This window comes from Crocuta crocuta, unplaced genomic scaffold (genome assembly GCF_008692635.1).
Source record: "Crocuta crocuta isolate KB4526 unplaced genomic scaffold, BGI_CrCroc_1.0 scaffold89, whole genome shotgun sequence".
Classification (NCBI taxonomy): Eukaryota; Metazoa; Chordata; class Mammalia; order Carnivora; family Hyaenidae; genus Crocuta; species Crocuta crocuta.
This window is the reverse complement of record NW_027551559.1, coordinates 5259725-5273606: the sequence shown is the minus strand read 5'-3', so window position 1 is coordinate 5273606 and position 13882 is coordinate 5259725. Positions and strand designations below refer to the sequence as shown.

At 44.9% G+C, this 13882-nt stretch overlaps 1 long non-coding RNA gene and 1 other non-coding gene across 3 annotated transcripts; one reads left to right on the top strand and one right to left on the bottom strand.

Moving 5' to 3' along the window:
- Positions 1-6447: 6447 nt before the first annotated feature.
- LOC144219471 (U6 spliceosomal RNA) lies at positions 6448-6554 on the top strand. Its single transcript, XR_013331431.1, has one exon. It is a non-coding gene; the product is annotated as a U6 spliceosomal RNA (small nuclear RNA).
- A 3368-nt stretch (positions 6555-9922) lies between these two features.
- On the bottom strand, positions 9923-11622 carry LOC144219409 (uncharacterized). 2 transcript variants are annotated; one of them, XR_013331401.1, is made up of 3 exons: positions 11561-11622; positions 10939-10995; positions 9923-9980 (listed from the first exon to the last, which is right to left on the bottom strand). It is a non-coding gene; the product is annotated as an uncharacterized LOC144219409 (long non-coding RNA). The 2 variants fall into 2 exon arrangements; XR_013331400.1 differs by having other exon boundaries at positions 11520-11579.
- Between the last annotated feature and the right edge of the window lie 2260 nt (positions 11623-13882).

Genomic DNA, 13882 nt, shown 5'->3' with positions numbered 1-13882 from the left:
TGGAGGAGGGGACAATTCAGTCTGTCATACCACTCATTCCAAGGCCTTTCTGCTTGTGCCAGATGGGCTCACACTGAAAGTCGGGCTGCGGCATTCACTGTCATTCATGATCATGTAGGAACATTATGCCAAGGAGCAGATTCACAAGCTTGTATTTTTCCATCAGTCTCAGATCACCTCGGTGGCATAAGGGCTGACGGGAAATGTAATAAGACGAGACAGAGAAATAAATTCCGAGAATAATCTGAGCAAGTTAGTCACATCATAGCACGTGGGTCAGAGCCTGGCACTAACAGGGTTCTGAATCTGGAATCCCTTAGGGATCAATGAACTTCTCACAGACGCGACTTCCGGTGCATGTGTCTAGAAGGCTGTGCAGATGGAAGTTGTCCATCTCAGAAACACCTTTTCAGAGCGGCTGAGTTAGTGGGAGCTGATCCATCCCGCTAACCTTAATAAAGACCAGAGGTACACGTCCAGGAAACGATCTATTAGTAACATCACATGCTTCTTGTTCAAAATTCCACTGGATCGTTCACAATGGAACACGTCTGTCAGACAGACAAACATGGCACCCAGCTGTCTCTGTCTCTAGTTCTGAGTTCCAGCAGGACTTCGGGGTCAACCTGGGATCTCTCAGGGCTTAGTTCTATGCTAGATACAAGGCAGGCTGCACGTAATATGGTAGACTGCCCACATGCTCCATTACCCCCCATCGCCTAGTCCTTTATCGTCATGGAGGGCTCAGGCCCTGGGGGCCCTCTACCCTTCTCTACAAGCCCTTGCTCGATTCATTTCCTTCCCAGTGGCTCTTGTCCTTTGTTGGTGTCTGCCTGACAACCCCCACCTTGGAGAAGCCCCTCTCTCTCTCGGAATTGGACTACTGAGCATTCTGAGAAACTAATGGCATCCAGATTTCAGAGTCTCCTTAGTCCCAGGATCCAACCCATGGAGCTAAACTTACACATGGTTTAGCATGTGCACATGACTTACTTGCTTAGACATATCCTTGCAATTTGCTTCTTCATCTCATGCTGTTACCTTCCTAGTCAGTCCTTGCACAACTCAGGTGATCTGAGACCAATAGACAAATACAAGCTTTTTAACTTACTGCTCCTTGTAATGTTCCTCCAGAAGCACATATGAGACAGAATCCTACAGTCTTGTCCAGGTTTTACCTCATTGAGAGAGAGAGAGCCCGGGAACATCATACTGCATAGGCAGAAAGCTTTGGCATGATGGGCTGCCATTAAATGGAAATACATTAAAAATGGTGTCTGCTGTTTTGTCTGTAGAAATTAATAAAAGTCCTCTGAATTTTTTTCAACCTGACAAAGGATTTGTACACATGTGGACCAAGCAATTCTGCTTCAAGTTGTCTTTCTTTAATCTTTTAAATGTTTATTTAATTTTGAGAGAGAGAGAGAGAGAGCCTGAGCCTCGCAGGGGCCCCTGAGCTGTCTCTCTTTAAAGAGGTGGTCTATAAGGAAATTCCTAACCCCTGGGATGCACCCCCCACCGTGGTTACTCACCAAAGTCATCACCATCCCTGCATATAACGTACTCTGCATCGCTATTCAGTTTCTCTCTTCTCCTTCATAGGGAATCTATGTCCCAACATTTCCAATATTCTCAAATCCTTGATGCCTCTGTTCCCCTCACTCTCAGCCACAGAGAAAGCAGAAGGCTTCCGAAGTGAACACCCTCAGTTGCCATTTCCCCAACTTTACTTGCGTCTCTCCCTTCAGCTACATAGATCAAGTGTGTTTCCTACCATCTGTAATCAATCCCTCTTTGGGACTAGATCCCATAATTGATCTAGACCTAATATCTTTAAAACCTCCTAATAATGTTATTATAGTAAATGATTAGTGTTTGAATGGCAGGATGAGAGATACATACTGTTTGAGAATTTGGGTGTATGGTGGTAAATGGCCTACAGGTAATTTAGACAGTTTGCCTCACATGGGCTGTGTCCTTATATGTTCCCTAATTCACCACGCATGTTGCAATTAAAAAAAAAAAAGCCTACTCAGTAAGGAGGAACTGATATTTCATTGTTTATAATTTATAACATTTTACTGGGGCGTTAACTTTTTCCAAGGGCTTATTGACTTTCACTGACTTTTTCTCTTTCTGGCCTTGGCTCTTAGAACCCCTCTCTTCTCCTAGAACATTTTCTTAGAGTGCCACACTGGCATCAATAAGAGGTTGAAGCATATTACAGCCAAAATATTAACAATTATTCTGCCCTAATTATGTTTCAGGAGTTGTGTTTAGTCTTTTTATTCTATTATCTTATCAATATAGTAATAATGAGCATAGTTGAAATGTTTACTCTTATCAGGTTTTCCCCGTGTGCATATAATTGCCCCCATATTGGCCAATACTTGCTTTTCCAAGTTAATTTAGACTAAATCTCTGTTTTCTCATGAATGAGCAAGTCAATGCTAAAAATGGCTTTCACGTGCGAGGGTCAGCCAGCATCTGATTATTTTCTTGTCATCCTTCTTATGTCCCATCTTACTGGCCAAATTATAAATCCTCATGCGATTTCTGTGAATTTTATAGTCACTCAACAAATTGGTGTCTAAGGTTTACGTAATATATATATGAAACAGACCAGGGCCCCCTGTTGTGGAATCTTAGTGCTGCCCCAGGGACTGTGCCCCCTCTGGGGAATATTGGGTATGGCACTTTCCTAAAACCAGCAGAGGCTCATTCTGGGCCATCTGCTGGCAGGTGTAGACACAGCCCTCCAGCTCTGAGTATAACCAGCACCTTCTTTATTGGTTTGAAATACACTAGGTCTTGGGGCGCCTGCGTGACTCAGTTGGTTAAGTGCCCAACTCCTGACTTTAGCTCAGGTCATGATCTCATGGTTGGTGGGGTCGAGCACTGCTTCAGGGTCTGCACTTACAGCACAGAGCCTGCTTGGGATTCTTTCAGCCCCCCCCCCCCACTTCTAAATAAATAAGCATTTTTAAGAAATACACTGGGCTCTGACTGGCTAACAGGAGAGCAGATATAGAAAAGAGGCAGACTTAAACCTATGTAGATAGCATAATTTTTGCCACTTGCACACACTTGCAGAGTTAACGTTCAAGATCTGGTCACCTGGTCACCTGGACAGGTGCTTCTTACCCGGGGCCAGGTGTGGCCTTGTAAAAGGCCATTCTCCTTCTGACCTGGCTGTGGCTGCAGTGCCTTGCCCTGCAAATGTGTTCCCAGAATTGGGGCGGAAAGGGGATTCGCAGGGCTCTCAGCTGTGAGAGTGGCTGTCCAGCCCGTGATTTTAATTACAGGGAGAAAGTGGCACAGGGTGTGTGTCTCGATTCCCGTGGTTCAATCCCAGCGCCTGTCTGAACCCCCTTCTCTGGACCCCAAGGTGGCCACAGCCCCCAAGGACCCCGGCCTCCACTGTCCCCGGCCCACAATATCCCCGGCGTGTAGCGTCCCAGACCCCAGCAGGCGGGGTCCCCAGCCCTCGTGGGTCTCAGTCCGAAGGCCCTGCCCCACCTAGCCTGCAGGGACAGCTCTCGCCTTGGAGGCAGAAGATCTGGGACCCGTCAGGAGCGCAGCCACGCCCAGCCCCACCTCAGGCTCTCAGGGCTTTGTCTCTGCTGCGTCCTTTCAAAGAGGACACACTTCACCTAATTTATTTTTAATTTCGCAGCCTTCCCTCCTGCCATTTCAATAAAAGGCCGTGGCCAAACAGCCTTCACAGGTAATGACGTTATCAGATAAAGTTGACTCGTCATTTTCCTGTAAAGTTCAGTTGTCAAATTCCATTGCAGCTCAAGTTTTTAAAATCAATTTTTTTTATGGGTTCCTAGTTGTGTTTCCCTCCTACCTGGTGGAAAACTGCCTTGCATGGAATGGAAAGTTCCAGAGAAACTTCCGCATGTGAGGTGATTAAACAGCCTCAAGGGTCTGGCTGTTCCACGTGCCAGGCCTGGCCCTAATCCCTGAGCCTCCGGATGGAAGAACATAAAAGTGGAAGGTGTTACTTCACACCTCAGATAACTGTCACCGTTTGGAAATCGTGTGCTAGAAACCACAACGACTAGTGCTTACGGTGTTTATGACCGTATAACACGGGGTACCTGCTAGTCCCAACCAACGCTGTTTATTCAGACCTAATACACTGAAAGATTTCGAAGATAGAAGTAATTGCATTTGTGTAATCATTCTAGACATATGTTTTGAACACCTGCCTTGTGTGGATGCACATCTTTGTGCACTAGGGTGGTTTATCCTTGTGCACAGCATCACGGTTCCAGCACATTCCTGACCCCAGTGGGAACCAGCTGAGTCCTACGAGACTAATGGCCAGACCCTCCCTCAGCCCCTCCTCACGTCATGTCAAGCCCAGGTGCCCCTATCTGCCCCCACCTGCCAACTGTGTAGTCATTTCCTCTGCCAGCGGTAGTATTTCTCATATCCCTGCACTCCTGATCTGCGTATCCAGACAATTCTTCCTATTCTCTTTTCCTTCTGTAATTTTGGCCCCTTCCACCACCCCGACACTTATCCGGCCACCAGGATCATTGCGGGGCTTCCTTAACTAGACCCAGCTTCCTCCTTACTCCTCCACCTCTCCTCCTTGCCCACGTCTCACCCCGCTCCCCTACTTCATAGTGCAGTGTATCCAACACGCTACAGTCTACTTGATTCGCTCTGATCATCAGGTTTAATGTCCACGGATTTAGGGCCATTTAACAACATGCCGCCGGCACCTATTTCTACCTTTCTTTCCTCCCTCTTCCTTCCACCAAACCTCTGCTTCAGGCTCATTGATTAATTTGTGGCCCTTACAATATGCCAGGTGTTTTTTGTTCATTCTATTCTCTAGTCTCTCGTGCCTTTCTCCTCCTATTATTTTTTAACTTAATCTTGTTCACACTTCAAAAGTTTATCCAACTGGAACAGCCTTTATTTTCCAGCCCTCCATGGTCCTCCTCTCGGAATCTCTACATTATCGTCTGCCCCATTAATGGGCCTTTTCAGTCATGCCCCTGTGCTTCTGGAGCTTCTGTAGACCCACAGATGAGCTTTTCTGCATCATCGGGGGGTCTTGGACTGTCCCGTTTCCGTCCAGGGCTGTGAAATCTAGTTTCCACTCATTATCACCACCAATTTATGCTGCGTCATTAGCTTAGCATACATTTATTAGGCATTTATGGTGGGAGAGTCACTCTGCTAAGTACTGGAGTTACACCCTGGTCCCAGGGCACTTACAATGTAGTAACCACTACTCACATAAAAATAGACAAGTACAACTCAATGAGGAAACAATTCAGCCAGGTGCTGTGATAATAGGTTTGGGTCTGATGCATCTGCATTTAAATCTCTGCTCTATCATTTGTTATTTCTACCTCACTTAGAATCAGTGCTCAGGTCCCTCCTCTGCAAGGTGCAATTAATGATGCCTCTATTATAGGAAGGTTGTGAGGATGAATGTGATCGTCTTGTCTAGCACCTGGCGATGTGTACAAACACAACAGTTGGTCCAGATTGTTACTATAACTCAGCTCAGGCACCAGGGAAACTGTCTGGGAAGGAGGCTGGGGACACTTCTCATGTGAGGACGGAGCTATTAGGGCAACGGGGTAGGATTTGAATACTTAGTACCCTGCTTTTCTCCATTGCAATTCTGGGAAAAAATATTCTCAGTGGAAGGATTTGACGTGAAATGTAAGAAAGAAAAAAATAATGAATAAAAATTCAGTCTCTGAATATTCAGTGTGCTTAGGCAGCAGTATTACAGCTTGGCAATGCTGTTTTAGAAGAGAATTTTCCAAGGCCATCTGGGTGGCTCAGTTGGTTGAGCGTCTGACTCTTGATTTTGGCTCAGGTCATGATCTCATGATTTCATGAGATCAAGCCCGGCATCAGGCTCTGCGCTGACAGCGAAGAGACTGCTTTGGATTCTCTCTCTTCCTCTCTCTCTGGCCCTCCCCTGCTTGCTTGCTCTCTCTCTCTCTCTCTCTCCCTCTCTCTCTCTCTCTCAGTCCCTCCTCCACTTGCACTCTCTCTGTGTCTCAAAGTAAATAAACTTTAAAAAAAGGAAAGGAATTTGCCATGTTTCTGTGAAACTCCCCTTAGAAACAAAAGAGTAAACTTGGATAATCTAATCTACGGAACTTCCTTCTCATTTGAAAATATACTCCTCCTCCCACTTATGAGAGTGGAAGCCAAAGAGAAGTCTATGGTTGTCTGGCCAAGGAGTTGTAGAAAGGAGAGGGACAGAAGGGGGTATCAGTTCTGTTTCTCCCACACCTGGAAAGGCCAGGCAAGGAAGCGCCTCCTCCAGCACTACATAATATGTCAGTCAAATATCCTGAGCCCTAGATCCTGGACTAGAGAGATGGGGAGGGGCAGCCCTCAGAGAGACTGAGCACTTTCTGTCTGAACTCATTAATGAACTAATTAAGTTGTTGATAAGTGCTCCCTTCGGCAGCACATATACTAAAATTGGAACGATACAGAGAAGATTAGCATGGTCCCTGTGCAAGGATGGCATGCAAATTCGTGAAGCATTTCATATTTATACAATGGAATACTACATGGCAATGAGAAAGAATGAAATCTGGCCACTTGCAACAACATGTTTGGAACTGGAGGCTATTATGCTAAGTGAAATCAGTCAGTCAGAGGAAGACAGATCCCATATGTTTTCACTCGTATGTGGATCTTGAGAAACTTGACATAAGACCATGGGGGAGGGGAAGGGGGAAAAGTTACAAACAGAGAGAGAGGGAGGCAAACCACAGAGGACTCTTAAATACAGAGAACAAACTGAGGACTGATGGGGGTGGGGGAGAGGGGAAGGAGGTGATGAGCATTGAGGATGGCACTTGTTGGAATGAGCAATGGGTGTTGTATGGAAACCAATTTGACAATAAATTATATTAAAAATAGAAAAAAAAAGTTGTTGATAAGATGAAGATCTAAGCATTTTAGTCACAGATTAAGCCTTTTGGGTGTGAGGCTCAGTAGGACCACAAAGTAAACTATGGACAGAGAAAAATTAACATTTTTTGGCACACAGTTTTTCTTACTGAAATTTGTACCATCACTTTATGGCCAGAGACAGAAGTGAACAGTACCATGATGCATAAGGGAAAACCACCAAAGGCAGTGGTCAGGAGTGAGGCTGATTATGTCATCTCCCACAGTCAAGTCCAACGTGTAAATCCTCAAGCAGTGACAAGAAGAAATTTACTGAGAATATGTGCATTGGACACCCAAATGCTGTGCTGAGTTGTATTTATTTTCATTTTATAACTTCTGCTGGCAACCCTAAAGTAAGAAAATAACCTCCCCTGTCATCTTATCATGATTTGTCTCTTGTCTAATATTTTGCTTGATATTTTGTTTCTAACCTGATATCTTTGAAAGCCAAGAGCACTGATACACCATTTGGGGGGAACACAAGTTATAGGAAGGAAAGAGATAATTGTTCCCAGAGTTGGAGCCCTACCTCACACCATACATAAAACGAATCAAAGACCTGCATGGAAAATCTGAAACTATAAAGCTCCTAGCAAAAGTATAGGAGTAAATATTTGTGACCTTACACCAGGCACTCTTAGATATTACATCAAACCCACAAGAAATAGAAGGGAAAAAATAGCGAAGTTAGACTTCCTCAAATTAAAAACTTTGTGCTACAATGATACATACCATTAAGAAAATGAACAAATAATACAAAGAAGGGGATAAAATATTTGCAAAACATAGATCTATCTAATAAGGACTTGCACCCTGAATATATAAAGAGTTCTTATAACTCAATAAGAGGCAAATGACTCATGTATAAATAGGCAAATGATCGATGTAGTTATTTCTTTGAGGAAGATATACAAATGGCCAATAAGCACATGAAAAAATACTCGATGTTATTAGTCATCAGGAAAGTGTGACCTAAATCACAATTGAGTATTATATCACCCCCACTCAGATGCAACAACACAAAACAAAACAACACAGACAATACCACGTATTGATGAGGATGTGGGAAAACCTGGGACCCCCATACAGGGCTAGTGGAAATGTGCAATATTGAAGCTACTTGGGGATATAGTCTGGAGGTTCCTCTAAAACATAAACAGAGTTGCCATATGACCCAAAGTTTCACTTGTAAATACATACCCTAGAGACGTGAAATATATGTTCACACAAAAAATTGTACATGTAAGTTAACAGCGGGATTATTTAAAAGTGGCAAGAAGTAGAAGAAACCCAAAGACCATCAAGTGCTAGGTGTAAGCATTAAATGTGGTATATTCATAGAAAAGAATACCTTTCTGCAATAAGAAGAAATGAAGTCCTTGTACCTTCCAGGATGGATAAACTTTGAAAACATGCTAAGTGAAAAGCCCCATAAGGCATAAGACACACTGCTCACTCAATAATTTTCATGCCTGTAGCATGATGACCATTTCATCCATAATCGATGATCAAAGGCATTATTGGTTTAGTTTTTACTTAACTGTGAGAACAAGGCACCACAGGAGACAGGATGAAGACTACATTTGAATGCAGAATGTTCAGCTAGAAATGAAGAGGCAACGAGAGAGAGTCAAATTTTTCTCAGGCAATTGATCCTTTCTTAATTTAATTTTAAAAAATGCCTGCAGCTATTTTTATTTCTTATTATTCTGAATTTGAAAAGTTCTCTTCCTCTAAATTTATCTTTGTGGGTAAAACCTATAATTACTGGTTTTAATCCAAAAGCAATTGGGTCATACATTTTCATGAGCATCAAAGCAGAGTAAAATGACCAGATCACAAAAATTTCCAATAGACAGGCACAAGCTATCTCTTCTAAACTTTAGATAGGAAGAAAAGGAACTTTGTACAGGCCTAAATGTTCATATTTCCATGGACACTCATCCACAAAACCTACTTATCTAAATCAAATTGAATGATAGGCATGAAAAGTATTCTTAATAAGCAGGCACAGAGTGAATTGAATTATCTATTCTGGATTTCCCATGAATATTTCTTATGGTATGTGGTCAAGTCACCTTTATAGAGGTTAATAAAAAATTAAAGGACTGGGCTCTCAAGCGTGAATCAGAGTAAGACTCAGGTGCACCAAGAAAATAATTCTGGGCTTCTCTGGACACAGCATCTCCAAAGAAAATCTACTGGATTCTCAAGAGTGCACTCGTGCGATGGATGTTCTGTATTCGGCTTTCTCTAGCGTGAGCCCTTGAAAAGACACCAGCCATTCCGTCAACCTAGTTTCTCAGGTCCCCACTTTGAAAAGTGGGCACGGGGCACCTGGGTGGCTCAGTCTGTTAAGTGTCAGATTTCAGCTCAGGTCATGATCTCATGGTTTGTGGGTTCAAGCCCCGCGTCGGGCTCTGTGCTGACAGCTAGCTCAAAGACTAGAGCCTGTTTCAGATTCTGTGTCTCCCTCTCTCTCTGACCCTCCCCTGCTCACACTGTCTCTCTCTCTCTGAGAAATAAATAAAAACCATTAAAAAAATTGAACAGTGGGCATGACTCCCCCAAGAGAATGTTCTCCAGCCCCTGGGACTGTCAGCATACATTACCGTGTCTTCAGATGGGCCACCCTTAGAAGGAGAAAAAGTGCCTGTCATTGGCCTCCTTAAAATACCTGAAAATTAACCCCTTTTTGGACTCATTGTATAATTACAGTTCTCCCAAATCTACCAAATTTTCCCCAAATGGCAAATCCATAAATTCAGTTTCTTTGTACTTCATCATCACAAATAGTATTTTTAAAAATCTTTCTTTCAAAACCTCAATAGTGTTTTCTCTAGTTTTCTGCAATCTAGCGATCATAATAAGTAGTTACTCCATGTTACACTCTTACACATTTTATTGGGTCTGAATCACCCATCCCGATGACCTTGAAATGGCTTCCTTTCTTTCATTTATTTCTCTCACATTTGCCAGGTCTCAAGTTGCCTTCACCTTCTGGATTCTTAACTCTGAAAAGCCTGAATGGGAACCGTATTATGGCAGTTAATGTGTCAACTTGGCTGGGTCCTGGTGCCCAGATTTTTGGTGCAACAATGTTGTGGATGTTTCTGTGAAGGTTTTTTGGTTTTGGGGGGTTTTTTTTGGATGATATTAACATTTGAATCAGAAGAGTTTGAATAGAGTAGGGTATTTTCCATGAAATGGTGGGCTTTGTCCAATCAGTTGAAGAATTTAATAGAACAAAGACCGACTTTTCCAGCCAAGAAGGAATTCTATCAGTATAAGGCCTTTGGAATTGACCTGAAACTTTTTTCCTAGTCTCCAATGTGCAGGCTTGCCAAATATATTTTGGACTCTCCATAACAGAGTGAACTCATTATTAAAATAAATCTATCTATCTATCTATCTATCTATCTATCTATCTATCTATCCATCTACCTACCTATCTACCTACCTACCTATCTACCCATCCTGTTTCTCTGGGAAATCCTGATGAATACACATATATACTGTGTTTTCCTCCCTCTTTATCCTGTCTCTACCTCCTTCAATTGAGCTCCTTACTGCCTCAGTTTCCCTCTGAGCCCAGGAAATGCCATTGCCCTGGGAGGCTGCAGAGACCTATCCTGCCCAGGAACCTGCTTCTCTGGCTGTTTCTCATCACAGCTGCCCATCTCTAGCTTGTCTCCGTCTCCTGTACTTCCCTCTCCACTTCTGCCCCCTGGAATCTATGTTCTTTATCTATCCCATTCCCCAGGACTTGTCCCTGGTTTGGGGCACATGTTCAATTTGTTCCAGTTGGTACCAAATTAGGTCCACTTTAGATCAGCCCAAGTATGTATTTGTTGTGAGTTCTTTGAACTTGCTTGGGTCCTGCTTGCTTGGGGGTCAGTGCCTAAGTCACTCGTTGGGTCTTCGTATTTTCCCCCATGACACTGTTCCCAAATAGTCATGCCATATAAATGGTTCCCCTACCTGTTTCTGCAGTTTGTCCTTGGCCGTGGGCTAGAAGGGCTCTATGCTCCTCTGTTTCTACATGGAAAGCATATAAAATAGTACTTCCATGCTCTGCTTTGGAGCGGGCTATATTTTACACGCTTCCCAGCCAAACCCCACTATGATCCCGGAACTGTTCATTCTTCCCTGCTGAGCCTTTTCTGCGGCCATTATCTTGTCACTGGAGCGGGAGAGGATTCCGGGCATAGATGTGGAATCCCCACTAACATTTCCCCCAACGTTTCGGATCCTAATTATCCTCAGAAGCCTCCCACTTAATGTTGGCTTCTTTGCAGACACACAGATCTCAGTTTAGATACCTTGATCCCAGGAATAAGATTCACGGTAATTATGTTCTTTGGGATTAATTAATCAAACTGATAGTTCTTGGAAGCTGGCCTCGTGTGTGTCTGCAAACTCCCCAGCCCACCTCTTCCCCAGGTAGGGTTTTCCTGCTGCTTCTCAGCCCCTCCTATTTCCTGCACATTTGGGAGAGAATCCAATGCACAAAGGGCAGGGTCCACTTTCTTCTCTGTTTGCGCCCCCTGCTCCATGTTTACATTTCTGCTCCGGTGTCTACACTTCTTCCTGGCACCCTCACCGTTCACTGCTCCAGTTAGCGTAGCCAGACTGTGATCACTGCTGGGGAGAGGGTCTCTCACTGTGGCTCCAAATATCACAGTCGGCTCTCTATGTCGTCACTAGCTCTGCAGAACCTCCCAGCAGCCTCCGCGGCACACAATCCCGGCCAGCTGGGCAGCCCAAGGGACCCAAGCAACAGTATCTGGAGGATATTTCAAACAGAAGATGCTGAAACATGATTCTGAGTTGGGGGGGGTTCTTTCTCTGAGAGAGAGGCTGGTGTCCCTGGGGGGGGGGCGCAGTGGGCTGGGACTGACCAGTAACAGCTCAGCACTGTTTGCTCAATATTGAAGAAGTGGGCAAGCCAGCTGTGACGTCATTGGTAGCTTGAAATCATCCACGCGGGAAGTGTTTACACCATGGAGATTGGCAAACTCACAAATCCGTTTGTTTGCTATTTTGTTGCTGTTGTTTTTCTTGAGGGGCAGTTTGCCAGTGTGTGAGGGTTATGCTGGTCCCACAAAAGTGATGGAATGTCCTTGGGGTGTGCGTGCCTGTGTGTGTGTGTGTGTGTGTGTGTGAGAGAGAGAGAGAGAGAGAGAGAGAGAGAGAGAGAGAGAGAGAGAGAGAGAGAGAGAGAGAGAGAGAGAGAGAGAGAGAGAGAGAGAAGGACCTCAGGTTTTTAGGACACAAAGCACTCTCCTCGTTTACTGTGAATAAGGGCTGCTCCCTCTTCCTGATCGCCCCCCTCCCTTCACCTGGGCAACATCTTCTCCTGTTTCAGGCAGCTCAGCGGTCACCAACCTCGGGTCCTGTCCACTCGAGCCTTAGATGAGGTCATCAGCTGCAGCGCCCCTCCCCCCACCCTGCCGTCATCACATGGTCTGAGAGCCTGTTTATTGGTGTATCTGCCTTAGCGGAGTGACCGTGAGCACTCTGAAGGCAGAACCCCCATCTTATTTGCCTTCAAAAATGCACAGCCTTACTCTGTGTCTGCACATCACAGACCCTCATTAAATGTTTCATCCAAAGCAGGGCACCTGCGGGGCTCAGTCGATTGAGCATCTGACTTTTGGTTTTGGCTCAGGTCATGATCTCAAGGTTCGTGGGTTCGAGCCCCATGCCAGGCTCTGTGCTGACAGTGTGGAGCCTGCTTGGGATTCTCTCTCTCCCCCCATCTCTCTCTGCCCCCTACCTCTCTCAAAAACAAAAAATAAACTTTTAAAAAAAGTTTCATCGATGAGGAAACATATGAAAAACAAGAAGAGAAAAAAGGTGGGAGCGAAGGAGCCCTTCATGCTGGGAAACAAGGAAAGACTGAGGGAACCCCAGGGGCACTGGAGAGCGGCAACGAGTCTAATGGAATGTGAGCAACGGCCACTTCGTCAGGAAAGAGGAGGACAGCCACCGCGCAGACTGGAAGAACCCAGCCCCTCTCTGCAACCAGAGAGGGACAGACTCACACAGTTTCAGGCTCCTTGCATGAGAAGGAATTGTGGGCCAAGTAGGTTCATCTCAATGGGCCTTCAGTTACGTTTATATCAGTTATACAGGTTTAATTTCAGTGAGTCTGCCACTTTAATATTCTTTTTTTTTTTCTAGGAGAGAGAGAGAGAGACAGCGTGAGCAGGGGAGGGTCAGAGAGAGAGGGAGTCACAGACTGAAACAGGCTCCAGGCTCTGAGCTGGCAGTCAGCACAGAGCCCGACGCGGGGCTCGAACCCACGAACCACGAGATCATGACCTAAGCGAAAGTCGGACGCTTAACCGACTAAGCCACCCAGGCGCCCCCACTTTAATATTCTTAATGTCTGCAAACAAAAGGTTTCATCCAGTCCCATTTTGTTACAGTGTAACTGGTTGCAGATTGATGGAAACTTTTCAACTCTCGACAACCTGTTCATAGGTATTGGCCACATGGTATTGGGCAGGTCCACCTGTGCCATTACTTGTAGCATGCGTGCGCGACGGCCGGGCTGGGCGTGGGGCTAGAGTGGTCGTGTATCTGTGTAACTCTCTTCCCCCCAGAAGTTTCCGAGTTTTGCCTACGACTGCATCCTTCTTGATCAACACCTGTTGCCTTCTCCGTACACCTGCTGCACTGGGATTCATTCCCCCTACAGGCTCTTACCTTTCAACAGCCTGCTCCCATCAACCACCCACATACTCACACTGGCTTGCTGATAGCGGGTACTCATCTGATTAATGCAAATTCTAGAAAAATTGGCATAACTATTTCCATTTAATAGATGATGGAGGGAGAGACTGAGGGAAAGACTTTACCTCAACACCTACAGCTAATCAGTGACAAAACTGGACATGTTACCTCAATCCTTCTACTC